We start from the raw sequence: 21,235 nt of genomic DNA, 5'->3' as shown, positions 1-21,235 counted from the left end.
GAATAATGTAGGATGGTCACCTTCTTCATGTATTCTTACTTAGGAATCATGTATGATGGTCACTTTCTTCATGTTATCTTACTTAGGATTCATGTAGGATGGTCACCTTCTTCATGTATTCTTACTTAGGAATAATGTATGGTGGTCACCTTCTTCACGCATTCTTACTTAGGAATCATATACGATTTTCACGTATTCTTTTTACGAATGATGTTTGATGGTCCCATTTTTCACGTATGCTTACTTAGGAATCATGTATGATGGTGGCAGGCTTTATGTATTTTTGCTTAGGAATCATGAATGATGGTCACCTTTTTCGTGTATTCTTACTTAGGAATCGCCTTCTTTATGAATTCTTACATAGAAGTTATGTAAAACGGTTACCTTGTTGCTGGAGTCTTACTTAGAAATCATGAACAAATGTAACTATCTTTATAAATTTTGTATTTAGGAATCGCGTACGACTCTTAACCTCTTGATATATTCATACTTAGGAATCATTTACGATGGTGACTTTCTTTATGTATTCTTACTTAGGAATGATGTACGACGGTGAACTTCTTCGTGTATTCCTACTTAGGAATCGCCCTCTTAATGTATTCTTACTTAGGAATCATGTACGATGGTCACCGTCTTCATGCGTTAATACTTAGGAATCATGTAGGATAGTCCTCTTTTTCATGCATCTTTTCCAAGGAATCATGTACGATGGACACTGTTTTTATTCATTCATACATAGGAAACATGTAGGGTGGTCACCTTCTTCATGTATCCTCCTCTAGGAATCATGTACGATGGTCCCCTACTTTATTCTTATTTTGGAATCGCCTTCTTCATGTTTTCTTACTTAGGAATCACGTACCATTGTGACCTTCTCAATGTGTTCTTACTTAGGAATCATGTGCGATGGTGATCTTCGTCATGTAGTCTTTCTTAGGAATCGCCTTCTTAATGTATACTTACTTAAGAATCATTTCCGATTAGGAAGCATGTATGATGGCCACCTTCTTCACGTATTCTTACTTAGGAATCATGTACTTTTTTTCACCTTCTTCATGTATTATTTGTTAGGAATGATGTTTGATGGTCGCATTTGTCATGTATTCTTACTTAGGGATCATCTATGATGGTGGCAGGCTTTATGTAGTTTTGATTAGGAATCATGAACGATGGTCACCTTTTTCATGTATTCTTACTTAGGAATCGCCTTCGTTTTGAATTCTTACATATAAATCATGTACGACGGTTACCTTCTTCCTTGTGGTATTACTTACGAATCGCCATGTTGGACGGTTAGGAATCATGTAAGATGGTCACCGTCTTCATGCATTCATACATAGAAATCATGTAGGATATTCCCATTCTTCATTTATCCTTTCATAGAAATCATGTACGATGGTTTCCTTCTTGAACTATATTTATTTTGAAATCGCCTTCTTCATGTATACTTACTAAGGAATCATGTACGATGGTCTTCTTCCTCGTGTTTTCATAATTAGGAATGATATAAGGTGGTCACCTTTTTCACGTAATCTTACTTAGGAATCAGTTCCGATGGCAACACTCTTCGTGTATTCTTATTTAGGAATAATGTACGATGGTCGTATTCTTCATGTATTCTGGCTTCGGAATCGCCTTCTCCATGTATTCTTAGTTTGGTATCATGTACGACGGTTACATTCTTCATAAATTAATATTTAGGAATCACGCACGATCGTCACCTTCTTCATTTATTCTTACGTAGAAATCATGTACGATAGTCACCGTCTTCATGTATCTTACTTTGGAATACCATCTTCCTGTATTCTTACTTACGATTCACGTACGATGGTCGCATTCTTCATGTATTCGAGGTTAGGAATCATGTATGACGGGTACCTTCTTGATATAATCATGCTTATGAATCATATACGATGGTTACCTTCTTCATCTATTCTTACTTTAGAATGATATCTGATAGTCACCTTCTTCATGCATCTTTTTTTTAAGAATAATGTACGACGGTCGCACTGTTCGTGTATTTTTGCTTAGGAATCATACACGATGGTCACCATCTTCATGTAATCTTACTTAAGCATCACTTTTTTAATGAATTCTTAGTGTTGAATCAGATACGACGCTTACCTTCTTTTTGTATTTTTACTTAGGAATCGCCTTCTTCATGAATTCACACTTAGGAATCATGTTCAACGTTTACCTTCTTCATATATTCGTACTTAGGAATCATGTACAATGGTCATCTTCTTCGTGTATTCTAACATAGGATTGATGTACTATTTTCCCCTTCTTCATGTATTCTAAGTTAAGAATCATGTACGATAGTTTATTGTGACCAATATTGCCAGGACCGATAGTTTGTTGTGAATATCATTGCCAAGAGAGAAAGATGAATTATTTTAAAACAGACATCATTCTGTGAATCTCAAGTGAAATGCGATGCTGTACTTTGCAATGGCAGTGATGCCGTACGCTGTGAATTCAGTGATGCAGCAAAGCATAATGGGAACTTTGTTATGACTACTACTGCTACTACTACTACTACTACTACTACTACTACTACTACTACCACCATATCTACCATGAAAGTGATGATGTGCGTGTCAAACCCGACGGATCCAAAAGCAATGGCACTCATACACCTAATCACTTTACTGGTTTTATTGTCAATGTCATCCTCCACATGAAACCATGCGGCTACCACCCTACGGATGTCATCCGACCCTGAGCCAACTCTTGTGCATTTTACCGTACCCTTATCGAAATGAACCTGTGAAAGAAGAATATTCGTTCCCTGTGAGTTTGCCTGAAAACTGAGACTTTGAAAGTTGATTCCAAACGTTCAAAGGAAAGTGGCATAAATATACAGGAGGACGTATCACCGAAAATTTACCACCAGAGCCGGATTGATTTACTTGGGCGAAGTGGATAACCTCAAGTGCTCCAGTTGCGGTGTATCACTTCACCAGTGGGAGTCGAAAGATTCCGCCTACCTGGAACAAACTCGATGGTCTCCGCACTGTCACTACCTTCCTTTACTGGGACGACCTGAGTAATGTCTGGATGGATACTTTACGAGAGAACATTCGTGGTTTACCTCTGGAGTTGACAGAACACATTTACCAAGAGCTGATCAAAATACAAGTTTAACGCAATTGCGTCTGTTACGTCACCGATGTTTAAACCACTGGTACCTGAATGCTATAAGAGGACTGATTCTGATGAAAGTGTTCCATTGTTCAGACATTGATCAACTACTCGCGAGCGAGAAGGATTGGTTTGTTACTGATTCTTTTTGCTACAAGGTAGACTTACTGCAACAAAGAAGAGTTAGAGGGTTACCAAAATATTTACACAGTGTAAACGTAGTTTAAGAGAAAACGTTTGAACGGTGTGTGATATTCAGGTTAGTGACTAAACAATTTAGATTCGCCACCGGAGTACGATCATGTCTGTGCAAAAAGTACACTTAATGCCTCCGACAAAAAGAGGTATAAAACTGGATATCATGCCACAACCGTGATCATTAGCGATGCAACGACTGCCGTGTAAGGAAATCAATGACAATATTCAGACGGTGGTGGATTACCAAAACTTTTTACGAGTACTGTATGTGTGTATAGCTTGTGACTTACACTCTCACTAGAAAGATGTACGTGACTGAAAAAGGTGGATTTCAAGGCTTAGACAAATGAAGTGGCTTACATTGCCCAAAATTTGTGTTATGCATTGAAAAGAAAAAGTGAACTTAAGCTGTCCAGTGAAAAAGTAAACTTTTAGACCTGTGTTAGCCACATTGCCAAAAGAACCCGACACCGAGGACAAGCACTCACTTCAGGACAAGACTATCATTGACATTGATATTACCGACAGGCCATTCCGAGAGGACATTTGTGTGACTGTACCTAGTGTGGAGACATTACAAACTGTTCCTAGGACACCTTTGCTACCAATAACATGTTGCATGTTTATATTCCACTTTGATTGTTGTCATGTGTATTTTACTTAACGATTGGGTTTTATGTATTTTTGTCTTTCGTGTTTAATTTTAAAGAAAAAACGTGTCCTGGAAAGAAGTAGAAAAAGAACTTAGATTGTACCAGTTGGGACGCCTTTTATCTTCCCCACTGCTTTAACATGTTAATTGCTGTACAGAGCGGTTCAGGCAAAATCGAATTTGTCAAACGTTTGATCGAACACAAATATCATTTGATCAATCGTCTACCTCAACGGATCGTGTGGTGTTACAAAGAGTGGCAATCGGCGTACAGCCTCCTGCGAGAAAGTCAAGGCGATTCCATTATGTTTGTTGAAGGCATTCCTGGCGAAGAAGACGGCATCGTGTCTGACCCCAGTCAAACTGATCTGGTCATCTTCGACGACATGTTAGGAGAAGAAGAAATTAAACTATGGCTTACGAACAAAAGGGCATCATCGTAATGCCAGTGTCATTTACATCACTCGAAATTTGTTTCAACAAAGTAAAGCCCATCGCACCATCAGTGTCAATGCTCATCACCTGGTCTTGTTTAAAAGTCCTAGAGATAAATCGCAATTGCAAGTCTTAGCCAAATAGTAACGCCTTTGCGGACTCATGCGTACCACGATGCCACTCACACCCCTCACGCCTAGTTACTTGTGTATTTAAAACCCACCACTCCCGATTATTTGCGATTTCGTACCCATTTGTTACATCGCTGCTGCCAAGACGGAAGGCCTGTTGTGTACATGTTCCGGTCAACTTAACAACAACAAATCTATAAAGCCTTGATGACTTTGGGTCTGTCTCACACACCGTCAACATTACGTACCTTCAGTCTCATCCTTCTCTCAAATTGATTCGTGCCTTGTACGGCATTAGTCTTGAAAAAATCTACAAATACGTGCTCGTGTCTTAGAAGCCAGTCTCACAGAAGTTTTACGATAGTTTACGGTGACAGCACGTCAATTAGTGCAATACATCATTCACACTCCACATCAAACCAAACGCTTTTTTGAGAGAAAAACAAGTACCCTTGACGCAACTGGCAGATCTTCGCATCGACACTCAGACCAAAAAGCAAATCATTTTGAAGAATGGAGGTCGCTGTTCTCTATGAGGTGTCATCATTCGCTCCCTCCTAAAATAGGATCCCAATACCCCCAAAGTCCTCCCCAAGAAAAAAACCACTCTCGAAAAAGCCAAACAGAGGTGTTTTTCAACAATACTTTGTGCTGTTTCACGGCCAACTTACCTCAGCTTATCTAATTAGATCACGAAGCCCATTGGAAAGTGGCTTTGGTGGAAATCATTCACCCTAAACAAATCCTAAACATCGTCAAAAAGCAAAACATTTTTGACGATGTTTAAGACGACTAAATACAAGACTACTTGGATAAAAACCCAACATAAGATGCCTCTAAGAATCAACCAGTGCACTGCAATTCTCCTCCGTGGAACATCTATATGTTGAAAATTAATGTAGACTATTATTTTAGCGGTCAACATCTGATGAATGCGATTGCTACTAGATTTAATGCACTTTTTAGTAAAGCATGGGGTAGAAAATGAAAAAGTGTCATCATCGAGTACCACAAAATGGCTCGTCAGATGCTGATGAAATTTGGGTAAGACAAACTGATTAGTGTTCAATGTTGTCGTGAAATGTATGACATTTTGAACGAAGACCTCAAGATGGTGAAGGATAAAGACACATCACTCATTTACAACAACTTGACTTTTGCGTCCTATTTTTGATTCCCGGTAGAATTGAGCCAAGGACTGAATTTGATCTTTGTGTATTTTCATGTGGTGGAGTACAACGTGGTAGGACATACCTCCGCACACTTTACTGCCTGTCATTCCTTTCAAAATGGAATCTGCAACGAACAATGACGAGGAAGGTCAGTAAGTCGTATTTCGACACTGTCAACATTACTATAAAAGGAGATGTGAGTCAAAATATTCCATTCACCAAAGGGAAAGTCACGGTGAAACCTTTTCGAAAACGATTCTCTAACGACTTGTAAGTCATGTATCCTGTGTACCGAGGAGTCGCTCGACAGCGAGGACATGGTTTAGGAAATATGATGAAATCGGCGTTTCGATCAGTGGCCATCGTTGTGAAACCGATGGTGACATGAGAAGTGCACGCATTGAAAGATGCCGCTTTGACGCAAGGCAAAGAATTTCTACAAAATGTCATCATCGACAAACAAAACCCCAAATAAGCTTTCTGGAAAGCAGGCAAAAATGTCTTGCCTGAAACCGGCAAAGACATTTTGGGCTGAAGAGAAACTCCTGTTTGCCATGCCACCCACCATGATGACGATGCAAGAATCCCAATGGGTAGAATTTCATCCCGTCTCCTCTGTCAAGGACTCAGGACCAGCCCCAATCGAATTTTAAATCAAAGGACAGCCCGAAGATTACATCGATCTGAATAGCAGTTACTTGTACTTGAAAGTCAAGGTGACCGAAAATACCGAAACCGACGAACTAGATGGTGATGAGGCAGTAGCTCCCGTCAACAATTTCGTGCATTCCTTATTCAGTGGAGTGGATTTGTATTTGAATAACAAACTTGTCAGCAGGGGCATGGATACTTGCCCTTATCGAGAACTATCTGGAAAATGTCTTGACGTACGGAAAAATAGCCAAGAGCACTAATCTGGATGCATGCCTGTTATGGAAACCCGACACACCAGACAATTAGAACAATGAAGGCAAGTCTTAATCCCTAGATGACAATAATGGATTTATAGAGCGTAAACAAATTGCAAAAAGCAAAAGTTTAGGAATGATGGATCGTTTGCATTTGGACATGCGGTTGCTATCGAAGTATTTGCTGAACGGTGTGGATGTCTGTCTGAAATTGAATCGTATTAGTGTCGCTTTCCATTTGATAGCTGAGGTTGACGCCGCTTACAAAACCATCATCCAAGAAGCCCGACTTTATGTGCGACGAGTGGAAGTGTTACCTAAAGTGGGAAACGACATCAGTCACATTTTGAGCAGAACGACCGCCATGCATCCGATACGATGAGTGGAAGTGAAAACCTTCACCATTCCCGGAGGACAGTGATCCTTGATCAAAGATCATCTGTTCCAAGAACAGTTACCCAAATGTTTAATCATTGGTATCGTCAGCAATACAGCCTTCAATGGATCTCTCACTATCAATCCTTTCCAATTTCAGCATTACAAAGTGTCTAAAATCGAAATCATTCTCGATGGCAAGACTTTGTGCATCAAGCCCTTCGAACCTAACTTTAAGCAGAACAATTGCTTGAGATCGTATTTGTCCCCGTGTACGAAGCCAGGGGACAGCTAGGGACCAGCACTAGTCACGGCATATCATACGACGAGGAACATTTCCACCCTATAAAATCCGGCCAGATTCGCGTGGAACATTAGTTTGCAGAAGCTCTAACCAAGACGGTGAACGTCATTCTGTATGCCGAATTTGATAATACGATATAATTCAAGATTCTAGACTATTAGAAGCTATGGAAGACTTTGAATGATCGAGACTCTTCGGAAATGGAATAGGGGGATAACGTGAAAGTCGTGGAAGACAAAGGAGCCGTGGAGGATATAGTGATGAGGTCCAGATGGCCAGAACAAGAACAATATTTAGTCTCCTGTTTTGCCAAACACTTGGCAGATAAAATCACAGAATTGATCAAGAAATAATTCTATGGATGTCAAAACGTTCATCCCAGTCAAATTCAACACGATAAATGTCTAATGCTGAGTCAAGAAAATAAATTGGACGACTATATGGTGGATGGATTTTGGTCTCATCTTCGAAGAATCATTGCTGTATCAGTGGTATAAAGACTTGCGTGATCATTCCTCTCCTCCACTGATTGCTCTTGAGATCCATTACATCGAAGCTCTCTTGGCTCCGAGTGGGGAGACGAGGCAGAAAAAGGTTATTTGTCTGATATTTTCAAGCAAAAAGTCAGGATTGAATTGACGACTTATCATTACCTGTGAAACCAGAATAAAACAAGACAAAAATGGATACCTGGGAACTTTATTACCTTTTGAACAACAGTTCCTACACTGCTTCTTGGAATTCTGGCGTGTGTGCCAAAGATGAACAGCCTCATCGCAAACCTCAAGACCATCAAGCTTATGTCATTAACACGGATGACAATCATCTCCCAGGAACCCACTGTGTAGCCGTCTACTTTCCCCACGATGGTTATGTTGAGTATTTTGATTCGTATGGATTGCCACCTTTGGAATACGACATCATTGGCTTTATGAGAAGAAATGCCGGGACGACATGATTCAATAATGTGAAATTACAGGGCACATATTCTATGGAATGTGGACAATACTGTGTGTATTTTATTCATCAACGCAGTCGTGGATATCCCTTAGAACACTTAGTGACTTATTTTGATCGTGACTATTCTAGAAACGAGGAAAAAGTATATATATATTTATTTGTGATCATTATGTCTATATCCTATCTTTAGGTAGGAAATAGTGTACATCAATGGCCCAATGACTTTCCTTTGTAGAAATCTAACATGATTTCACAACGTTGTCAACCTTGTCAGAAATTTGTTATTTAAAAAATTTGTTTCAAATTATATGTTAGTCAATGGTCATTTGAATAAAAAAGTGTGTTTCATAAAATAAATGTGTCTGTCGTTTGTTTTCAAAACGTTTGTGACTATATATGCTTTTTGACTTTTCTCTATCCCTCACCCTAAGATAAGCTCTATAGCGTTCCGACCCTACAAAACCCTAGGGATGTTTTCTATCGAGTCCGTACATAAGTCATCTAAATTGGGGACGGTCTCCAGTCTGACCATCCATAGCTGACTTGTCAACCTATGAAGATGCTTCTAAATTAGCTAAACTTAACGAAGCCTAAGTGCATTTGCATCGTGTCATGTAAAGCCTGATACCAAAGGCGGAAGAGAGATTGTCTGAATGTTGAAAGTTGTTTAAAAGGTCTTGATTGAAGAGGTCTTCAGAGATGAAATCAGGAACGAGAAAGAATGGACGGAGACCTATAGACTTCAGAAGCAGAGAGAGTGGAGAGATCAGCATCAGCAGCAACAGCAGGAGCCAGACAGAGGCTTTGTGGACAGTCGTGTGGATACAAAATAGTTTTGTTTTCCTCTTTCCGTTGAAGCAGACTCTAACCTGTGGGAAAGCCTTCAGTCAGATGGGGACGCAATCTTAGATGATAAAAGATTGCCATAATCCCCAATTGCAAAATAAAAGACAAAGGGAAGTTTTCACTATCCCTGAGAGTGAAATATGTGATAATGAGGCCACTCAACCCCCCCCCCCCCTTTGCATTCCCAAGAACAACTGTAAATTGGTAGCAGGACTGGAGTAGACGTTGCGTGTGTGATGATGAACCTGTGAGCTATAAACACTCAATCATTTGCTAATGTGATTGTATGTGTGCACTCGTACGTTTGTATGTTTGTTTGTGTCTCTGTGTATATTTTTTCTTCTTCTTGTGTGGATAGTAGATTTGGGGTTTGTTTTTTTCCTCTTTCCCTGTGTGGATAGTGTAATATTATACAGGTGTAACTGACCAATCAGAATCCTCTATGCATGAGACATAGTTCCACTGGTACTATCTACAGACGTCTACCTCTTTGATACCACTCTGTGTTAAGACCTCACAGAAGTCATTTATACATATTGTACACGGCGTCTCATCTTATGTTTTAACGCAGTAACACAACATATAGTATATTCTGGGCTGTTGTTTCCTCTTCCCATGTGTGGATAGTATAATAGTTTGTTTTTTTCCTTTTCCCGTGTGTGGATAGTATATTTGAGGTTTGTTTTATCTCCTTCCCGTGTGTGGATACTAGATAATATGTAAAGTTATTGCAAGGGATGTTTTCCTTCACGTCCGCGCTTGAGACATATAAAGTGCAGCGTTCGTCATTCGCGCAATTTAACATTGAATATTCCAAACTGGCGAGTAACATGGATAGGATGATGCAATTGCAAGAGGCTGTGAATGACCCGGGGATGGTGGAGGAATTTTGTTAATGAGAATGGAGTGTGGTGAATATAGCCTTCACCGTCTGAAAATGGAAATTAATAATTTAAAGAAGACAAAAGAAAGACTTCGAGAGATGATTAGATAAGAACAAAAGGAGAAGGAGGATAATGAGGACAAAGAATATATGAGAAGATGGAACGAGAAGATAGAGAAAGAAGAGGAAAATGAAAGAGGAGATAGAGGAGAAGGAGAAAGAGAAGGAGGAAAAGAAGAAGAAAAATACGAATTTGATGGCGAAGATAAGGAAATGGTGAAAAAGAAGAGAGGAGAGACCAATGTAGAAACACAAAGGCCCTTTTCGGGGCCACTACATTGCCTCGAAAAGATTTACTTTAAATTCTAAAAACATTTTGAGTCCATTTTTTATATAATAGATTTATATTCCTAAATCTAAACTATTATCTCTTGCCTAAAAATTTTTTAGTCCATTTTAAGTGTGAGATTTATGTTCATAAATATATCTTTGTGTGACTTTTTTTCTTGTCTAAGTCTCTAAAGAAACTCTATGTCCAGCCCCGCCAAGCGGTTTTTTCCCCGCCGTTTCGCCCGATTGAGGTCAACCCGTTCCCACATTGTTGCCAATGTCCAGTACCGTAACGTCACTCTACCTATTCCTTTCCTATACACCCTGTACAAAACCCAACCTATGTTTAACTTTACCCTTTTCCTTATACAACCCCAAACCTTTGTCCCTATAAATCTTGTCCGTATACATCGCCAGGGATTTTTTGTCCGAATACGGCCCCCATTCAGACATATGGTCACCTTCTTCATGTATTCTTATTTAGGAATCATGTACGATGGTCACCTTCTTCATGTATTCTTACTTAGGAATCATGTAGGATGGCCACCTTCTTCTTGTATTCTTACTTAGGAATCATGTAGGATGGTGGCCTTCTTCATGTAATCTTACTTCGGTCAGTATAATGGTCACCTTCGTTATAGATTCATAGGTCATATAGGGTTCATGAAATGCAGATATGATCCTATTAGTCAATGTGTGTGTGTGTGTGTGTGTGTGTGTGTGATTTGGATTTTTAACGTAGCTTTAACAATTTTCAGTCATATTGCTACGATGTCTGCAGTGTGACAGTTTATAGTGATGTCAAGTACTGGGGCATCATGCCGCAGACATGTAGCATGATGTCCCACCCAGTCACATTATCCTGATACCAGGCCGACCAGTCCTAACACTAACCTCTTAATGCTAAGCGCCAAACGAGGCAGCTGTTAGTACCATTTTTGTAAGTCTTTGGTATGACTCGGCCGGGGATCGAACCCACGACCTTCCGCTTCCGTCCTATTAGTCAAGAAGGATTTTTATGTATGGAAAAAGAAACATTAGATTTTCTGAATTAATTCTGAAGGGCTTTATTAAAAGTAAACTCTCAAAGTATCCCTAAACTTTTTAGTTGTTAACATTGTTAATTCACAGATAGATTTAGAAGTAATATTATCCAACTTATATGATAAATGTAAAGGGAAATAAAACCCTTACATTTTGGTTTAATTATCTGTACATTGTCCAAACACTCTTGAATTTTATTGGGAAGAAACAGAATCAGTGTTTCGTAAATTTTTTCATGCTCGCACGATTCGCTGTGCATGGCCGTATACATTACACGGGGTGGGGGGCCCTGTGTTTGACCAATAAGCAGCGTCTATGACAAATTACACTGGTCTAGAACCAAACTGCTAACGAAATAAATGTAGTCACTGAAAACGAAAATGATGCTTAAAATTGGCTCTAGTTTTAAAAAGATATGATACTGGGTCAGTATAACCGATCCTTGACTTGGGAATGGCGGAGTATAAGTGAGTTATGAAGGGAAGGGATCCCAATTTTAACCAGAAATGACTAAAATACATCTTTGACTGGATCTATAAATAAATATATGACTGGGTTTGGACAGTATTTGCTTTTTTGGCAAAACAATGAATGATGCAATCTGAAGATGGTATTGCGTCATACATGATATGAACTGCATCATGTTATTCATAGAAGTCATGGATGATGCAATCATAACTAAGCTTACATCACCCTGCTGAACAAATTGCCCTATATCAGCTCTAGAAATTATACAGTGTCGTGCTCCCTTATTAGTCAGTGTTTAATTTTTCAAAGGGAGACATTTCTGTTAAGCCAAAGTGAGCAGAGATGCCTCGTACTTGTGTGAACAATGCAGACAACTTCTGCTATGTTTGTGGTGAGATGACTTTTGCATCACATAAGCGCAATATAACCACTATGGTTAAAAAGCCTATCATCCTTATGGAGATCAGGACCAGAGGTGGGTCCTACACACATGCTACAACACTTGTACAGCAAATCTTTAACAGTGATTGAACAGGAAAAGGACATTTATGCCTTTTGAAGTGCCAATGAGATCATATTATCAATTGTTACTTTTGCATGGTGCCTCCTGTTGGGAAAGGTGTGTCAAAGAAGAAAAAGTGGACTGTGCATTATCCAAACATTCCATCAGCTATACGCCCAATACCCGACGGAGAAGGACTGTCGGTTCTTGATGTACCATAATCATTGTTAATTGAGTCAGTCGAGGAAGAGGAAAAGGATGAAACTTCTAGTCCTGAACCATCAATGTCACATGACCCATATTTTCTCCCATCCTCCTCCTCTGAATCATACCTCATAACACAAGGTGAACTAAATGACCTTGTCAGGGATTGGAACTATACAAGAGTAAGGCAGACTTGTTGGGCTCCATACTACAGCAGTGGAATCTCCTGGCAGGTGATGTTAGGGTTTCCATGTTCTGTAACCGTCAAAAGGATCTTGTCCCATTCTTCTTCATTGAAGGTGATATTGTAGCCTGCAAAAACATCGATGGTGTGATGGCAGCCCTCAACATCGTTCATGATCCAGATGAGTGGAGACTCTTCATTGATTCATCCAAGTCGAGTCAACAATCTGTTTTGCTGCATAATGGCAATATTTTTGCCGTCAGTTCCAGTTGGTCATGTAGTCCATATGAAGGAAACCTATTAAAACATGAAATAACTTTTGAGGTGCATAAACTATGCCCATCATCAGTGACAGCTCTGTGGCTATTTGAAGGTTCTTGCTTTCTGGCTTGTTCTGCAGACTGGATACACAAAGTTCTGCTGTTTTCTCTGCGAATGGGATAGCTGTGCGAGAGATTCCAACTACATAAAGAAAGATTGGCACTCTGACAGTCATTGGAGCCTGGAATGCAAAGTGTTCAGCATCCACCACTTGTTGAACCAAGGAAGATTTTGTTACCACCCTTGCACATCAAGCTGGGTCCGATGAAGAACTCTGTCAAAGCCATGGACAAAACACAAGCAGCTTTCAAGTACTTCTGTGGAAACTTGAATCTAAGATAAAACAGGTGTCTTAGTTGATCCTCAGATTCGCGAACTTCTTCGAGATGATGCATTTTACCGTACACTGCGTTTGAAGGAAAAGACGGCATGAAAAACCTTCCAGTTAGTGGCAACATATTTTCTCGGATACAACAAGGCAGACAACTATAGGGAGTTGGTTGAAAACCTCAAGGCATACAAAAGCCTTGCTTGCAACATGTCACTAAAGATACATTTTTGACACTCATCGAGTATTTTCCACCGAACTCGGAGCACTGAGCGACCAGCACGGTGAGTGACTTCACCAGCACATTGCAAATATGGAGAAACGCTATCAGGGCAAATGGAGTCCATCAATGCTTGCAGACTATTGCTGAACAGTGACAAGAAATGACCCATTTAATGAATACAAGAGACAAGCCAAGAAGAAACTGAATGAGGACTAAACTATGTACTTCTATATACATAATAGTTATTTTGCCTTTTGTTTCATAATAAATTTTATTTATTTATCACTTTTACTGTTTTTTAAAGTGATGCATTAACAGGACAGGTGAAATATTATCATGTAAAGCAACCATAAACACATGAAAAGACCAAGGTGAATTTATAATTAAAACTCTACTGTCTACACAATATACATAGAGGTAAAATGTAAAATCTTAAATACCTTGGAAACAGTAGCCAATCAGTTGTTTTAGCTGTTATATTTGAATACAGCACATCAAAATCCGTAATAAATATCACATTTTATCTCTGAAACAGACGACTTCTACAAAACTGTGGATCAGTGTTATCTTACGCAACTAGTATTGCATGCCACGTAGGTATCAAACGGGAATAATACGTTAAAAAGGGTCTGCAGATTAATTTGCATTGTGGGAAATTAACAATGTTTTATTTTCGAGATTATGACGACAGTCTTTATGAGTTTAAAGCGACAAGGAGAAATGTCACTTTAAAAAATGTCAATAGGTTACACATGATGCTGCACTTGTGTGTCAAGATGGGAAAGCCTATGTTAAAATGTCAATAGGTTTAGCATTATAAGTCTATATTTGATGTTAATGTCGTCGACAGTACGTCATTCTTAAGACTGACTAACCTCAGATGGAATACTATAAACTTTAATGTAATTAAGATTATGCCGTAGGTTTAACATGTCAGTCTCTATCGCTTCTAAAGGGAAAGGTAATGTATTAAGTGCACTTACTATTCAACACGCATTTAGCAGTGACCATCCAATCATTTACTGACCACAAAGGGTATAAATATGAGAGAGAGAGAGAGAGAGAGAGAGAGAGAGAGAGAGAGACAGAGAGAATGTTCTTGTTTCAAAACCCAAATGGCCCTTTTCAAACATCACCTAGATCTTTTGGAAAAGATATGCTACTCAAAGGACTGCCAAATGAAACAATCCAAATTCCTTTGTTATAAAATCTGTGTATTTGTGCGTTTGAATAGAGTTTCATAATTAAAAATATCAAGGCATAGGGACACTTACGTTTTTGGATATATTCTCGTGAGGTAGAATCAATTAAATTTGAGAAAAAAATATCACAAATGTCCATTTTATTTTTCTTTCTTTGTCATTGTATTTCTTTTCTAAATTTCTCCACTGGGGTGGGTTCTTCTTCTGAGTCCGTACATGCTTTGATAAGAATTGAAGAAAATACACGCAATATTATCCTGTTACGCATTTAGGCTCGAATAAACAGTAACACAGAAAGAGTGAAAACAACAAGCCTTTTAAAAATTTAACAAATAAGGTATTTCCCTGTAAAAATTCTGTAAAAATAAAAATAATATGAACTTACGGTTTTGTAGAATCAAATCCAAAAATAATCCAAGAATAATCCAGGAATTAAATTGCAAAAGTCCTAGTAATAAATGTACTAATAATTTCAAGCTCGAATCCTGATGGAAAATCCAAGATGGATGACGATGGCGTATGATGTAGTCAGTACTGTGCTTATCTACAGTTCCTTGTAGAAATACAAATAATGGCACTCCGGTGTTGGAAATCCAAATTAAATTTGTAAGCAATGTCTTTCCAAAATTTCTGTGTGAGCACTCCTCAAAATATTTCCAGAGAAAAAAGATTAATTCTTTTGAAATCCAACTGATCTGAAGAAAATTATAACTCAAAATCTGGTTACAACAAAATAACTTGACATCAGTGTAAAAAGCCCCAAAACTGAGAAATCTCCCTCTAAGAATCTCTATTAAAATTAACAAATGCATAGTAATGGAAAAACCGGAATTGCGAAATCGAAGGAGGGGGGACGTGATCGTGTTTATGTCCTTTACACCAAAAATGACCCTGAAGAAAACCAATCGTTTTAAAATAAATTAGAACTTGTTTACGAAGGTTGCTACAAATTCTGAAACAAGGTCAAGATTTAGATCAACACCTGGTGTTTACGAAAGAATGATTCAGGTCAACTAATTTTCTGGAAAAATATCATCTCCAGTGAATAAATCTACATTATAATTGTATATAATATAATAAAATATTTAAAACTGATAAACCATTAAATTAAAATAAATATGAATTAAATCAGATATATGTAACAATCCACATAGAATTTGAATGTGTTCCTTGTACTCGGACATTATTAACTGCATGGATACAGCTATTGCACCAATTTCCTTCTCTTTTCCTGTTTTAGAACTTTCACTAAAAGGAATACCTACTGTGAGGAATTTGTATCAAAAATATTCAGTATTTAAGTCAGGCAAAGTTACGTTCCTGTCTAAAATGAGATTATCAAGTGGAAATATGCTGATAAAAAAGCTAGTCCACAAGAGCTTGTGAAACTAACATTTCAGACATGTTGACTGCTTTATCACAAATAAATGTAAACCCAGCTTACTTTATTGGAAGAAGGAAATACGATAATCCACGTACGTATTTAAACACTGTATATCGTCAATCCGGTCCACGTTAGTGATAATAGAATATGATGTACATGTTTGCTTTGTCTCCCTTTATACGATCTCCAGTGGAAAATTTAAAAGAAGGCAGCAATCAAATGTCATCTCGATGTAATACTGATAACCATTGATTTTACAGTTATCGATGTGGTTCATTAATTAATTCCACCATCTGTCACAAGTTGAAATGTTGGTTTCGATGTACCATTACCTTTAACAAACTCACGGTTTGCTTTGTTTAAGGAACTGCTTGATCAGCAGTTTTCCCTGTCAGCTGTTGCCTATTGACAATGCATTCATTTAATTAACAGAAGTGTCTATTCACACGGCTGTAGTGCACCAACGTTTGGAAAACTATTTACACGACAGTCCCATGCCCACGATGAAAAAAAAAAAAGACTACCCGCACAGCGGTAAATGCATAAAGAACGAGTCCAAAATATTCCGAAAAATGTAAACTCAGATAAGCATAACATCCACTGACCAATACACTATAAAAAAGGAAATTGGTACATAGTGTCTATTTTTTATTGCGGTCGTGTACTCGGTTTAACAAAGACTATTCGTACGACTGTCATTCACTAGCTATACTCGCTCTGCGAATGGTGTCTGTCTCACGGTTTGGATTTAGAATAATTATAATGTGTGCAACAATTAGTGGTTTTTCCAAAAGAAAAAAAAAGTACCATTCAAATTAACTTAAACATTCCAGAATTTTGTTTTTAACTGATAGCCATAACAATAGCAAGAAATATCATATTCCAACGTATCGATCACTGCAGACGAGTGGAAATACGTCGACCTGTTACGGACAAAAAATTGGGATCGAATCCTACTCTGTGCCTTTAAGTGTACGCTTTGTTTCAATGAAATAAGAAAGAATTATGTTTTTCAGATTTACAGTGTGAATGTACACGAACATGACAAAACATGAACAGCTGACATTACCTTAAAAAATGCTACTTTCAAACTCTTAATATACTTTGGCGAGAAAACTCGTTTCATGATACACTTAAAGAAACTTTTTTTTCAGAGCGAATAACGTATAAGCTCATCGATTGGGTGACAATACTGGAGTTTTTCATCCAAGAGATTCACTCAATATTTATTTGAAAATTTCTATTTCTACCGGAGGTGAAGGATTCTAGCCTTGTACATGTTTTAACAACAATGACTTGCAGATATTTATATAAAATTAATTATTTGCAAAAAGGAGCATATTTCGCAGATAACGTTACGCGGCAGCCGTACGAATACCTTTATGTAAATTATATACACGGCTGCCGTACTAATATTTCCAGATGAGGTATCCAAGGATCCAACATGATAGCCAACCCAACCTGATCCAATGGTAGGATTCCAACCCACACCCCTTTGGTTGCAATCCTGGCAAGAAAACGACTGAGCCACCACGGCGCCTTAATGCAAAGGTTGGAAACAAATGTTTGAGAAAAGTGGGGAAATAAAGTCTTCAAGAAAGTAGCACAAACTTAATTCCTTATCTCTGTTTTCTCTTGTATATGTATATGTGTGTTACATGAATAGAAACATGCCATTATAAAACTCCATTTACAGCAAAACGATATTTTGAGAACTTTGGACTTAGTGTTTTCTTTATGCAATAAAATCATATTGTTATGATGTATATAGAGCTGTTTCCTGATTCTGTACATTTTTTCAAGTTTATTTAAATAGTTAAACAAAGAGTTACAGATGTTTTGTATCAGACTGGACTAATAAATAAAAAAATTATATAAACATGTCAAAACCAACTTCAGCTTCGAAGAGTATTTCAAATGCTTGTGTAACCATAAACATCGATCAGCTTTGACAAAGCTCGTAATGTGTTACCATAATCTGTGAATTGAAACTAGAAAATACGGAAGCAATATAATTGATATGAGTGAAAGATATTGTATGCTCTTTGAAGATGAATATAATTTTATTTTAGTATGTCCTGTCTATTCTAACTAGTGTACAAACTTAAATTCAGAAGTACTTCTGGAATAAATCATCATCTCACAAGTACATTGAATTGTTAACTTCTAGTAATAAGAAAATAATATGTTCTCTGGCTACATTTGTTTATGAAGTGTTTAAAGTAATAGATAATTATTATTTCTATAGTAATTCATTATAAAGATTGCCTATATTTATCCATCCTCCCTTGTCCAGCTCGTGACGTTTACCGTTTTGAGTTTAACCATACAATGTTTGTATTGTGTACTCTATCATCATGTAAAATATTAAATTGAATTGTTTAGAGGCAAAAGCACTTAACTGAGATAAACACTGTTATAACTTGAAAACTTTTCTGGTCGAAGTATATCCGCTAAATATAAAAATGTCATCTGGAGTCCTCTGTTGAAATGTCAGTCCAATTTGAATGACACTGGAAACTCCACCAAGAAACTCAAACACCGATGGACTTGACTGGCACGAAAGATGAAATGGAAATTTAATTAAATGTATTTGGTAGTAAATTTAAAAAACAATGTCAGTTATAAACCCTGCACATAAACGAATTCACTAGTTTCCGAGTTATGCATGTTTAGCTCAGACCTATTGTTGCATACGGAAAATACTGAAGTATTTATTCTACTTTGATCGAATGTCGTTTACACAATGAAACGTCTCGAGCTGAACTATTGTTCATTTAGAAGGCACACAAACGCCCTGATTCTGTGAAGTCACTAGAAGAGATAAACATGCAAGACGTCCTGAATAACACGTGCAGCTACCTGAATATATACTGTTCACACACCCACGCTGGTCGAGCCGAGACTCGAGCTTAAACCGGCAGAGGTAAGAAATGTGAGTGATCTGTGAAGGCGAACGATTTAGACCACTCGAACACCCGGTGTCCATGTTTTATTGGTAGTTATTGATTGCTCCTATGTTAACTGAAAGTCAATAACATTGTATTGTTACAAATTATAACCAGAAGGATAACTGGACATTTGTCTAAGAAGGCAGATGGTCATAATGATCAGTCTCAACTTACACAATTTGATTTTTGTTGTTGAAAAAATAGGATTTGCGCGATTGCAACTTGTTCTAAATATTTTTTAAACATGGATATGTGAGGTTGAATGGTAAACTTCATGTCAAGTTGCCATGCCATACAAATCTTATTTAACACCAAGAACATTTATCAGGATGCACAAGTCATAAAACTAAATAATATTTTCCCCTGCCAGAAATATATTCTATTTCGTGTGATCAATTATTGCTTTCTATTGACTTGTATTGCTTACTATCGCTTACTCTGTGTGTGTGTGTGTGTGTGTGTGTGTGTGTGTGTGTGTGTGTGTGTGTGTGTGTGTGTGAGGGAGAGAGAGAGAGAGAGAGAGAGAGAGAGAGAGAGAGAAGGATGGAGGGAGGGAGAGTTGTGGTGTAAATTACATGACTTTACTTACAAATCAAAATTTGTCATTGGGCTGTGATATGGTATCAATCATTTATTTGACATCTGCATCGATAATTAAGGAAATGCGTGTATATGTCTTATATCTACATCTTTAACTAAGGATATAACATGGCTTTAATATAAGCATCTGTGAAAATGATAAAAAAAAATTAAAACGTTATTTAAGGAGGAGACCACAACTTGTCATTGTTTTAACTTAGTGGTCATAATCTAAGCAACAGAAGAAGCAAAACCAACACGTTTGTAAAATTTAATAAAATAATTTAATTATCAATGTTATAAATGGAAAATTTAAGAGAAACTTATATTTTTATGAATTAAATGCAAAATAATCTTAAAAAAAGTTCTAATCCATATTCCATTCCAAAAGAAAGGACTGTTCCTTGTAAATTTCAGATCCATGAATAATCTGTTCTGCCAATAGTCCTGACGTGTCAAAATGGCGTTGTCATGGACTCCTTCCAATAATTTACAATAGTTTCAAAATGATATTATAGGTCAATGAACATTTTCTATTTCCACTGAAAAAATATGTCTGCAGACTTAATGTTACAGCAAGAAATAAGAATGAGAAATGTGTCCAGTCACAGCTACGTATATACAGGTGAAATTGTAATGCACTCATACTGTCACTTTTCCTGCGTGATAAATCGCAGATTTCCAACACCGTGGAAGAACTCACATGACTTAATCCATCCAATAGGGATTAACTTAATTCTTCCAAGATACCACCTGATCGACCAGTCTAATGGGAAAAGCCCGATACTATGAAGACTTACGTAAGCATCAATTACAGACCCTGTGCCATTTTACGTTCCTAATATCTTAGACCCTATGCACGGGCACCGAATCCAGATATAGACCATCTCTACAATTTACAGTCATGAATGAAAATTACAAAAATTATAGATATACATAACAAGCATGAATGACCCATCTGCCATGTGTCCTCAATTTTTAACTTGTTGTGTTATAAAAAAAAAAACACGCTCAAGTATCCTCGCACACATGATCACATATAATTAAAATGAATTAATATGTGTAACTATACTGGTCAACAGATACACATATGAAAACAGTTATACATAGTTCAGCATATCAGAAGTATTCTATACATACATAGAATAAAACGTGGACATAGTATTTCTGGACACAATGATAAAGTTCTCTATTGGTTAGCTTTAATATGTCATTCCAGCTGATCAAGAAGGAGTTTCTTTAATGATGTTTTAAACGAAGCAAGGGAATTTGAATTACGTATCCTCAGGGGCAAGGACTTTCAAGAGTTTAATTAAGGATATAGCATCCCTTTCACCAATAATCATTTATAAATATGTTACTTTTATATTTTAAGTGATCAAAACTAAGCTATATCTTTTCATTGTAGCGTATATTCGTTATCCTACCCCTTCTCTATTGCTGACATAAACTCTGTGTGGCGATATGCAACTTTGTACTCCGTCTTTCTGATATTGGTGTGTTTGTG

The sequence above is a fragment of the Sinohyriopsis cumingii genome, chromosome 7 (assembly GCF_028554795.1).
Source record: "Sinohyriopsis cumingii isolate HCF-2022 chromosome 7, ASM2855479v2, whole genome shotgun sequence".
Lineage (NCBI taxonomy): Eukaryota > Metazoa > Mollusca > Bivalvia > Unionida > Unionidae > Sinohyriopsis > Sinohyriopsis cumingii.
Note: the sequence above shows the minus strand (reverse complement) of the source record.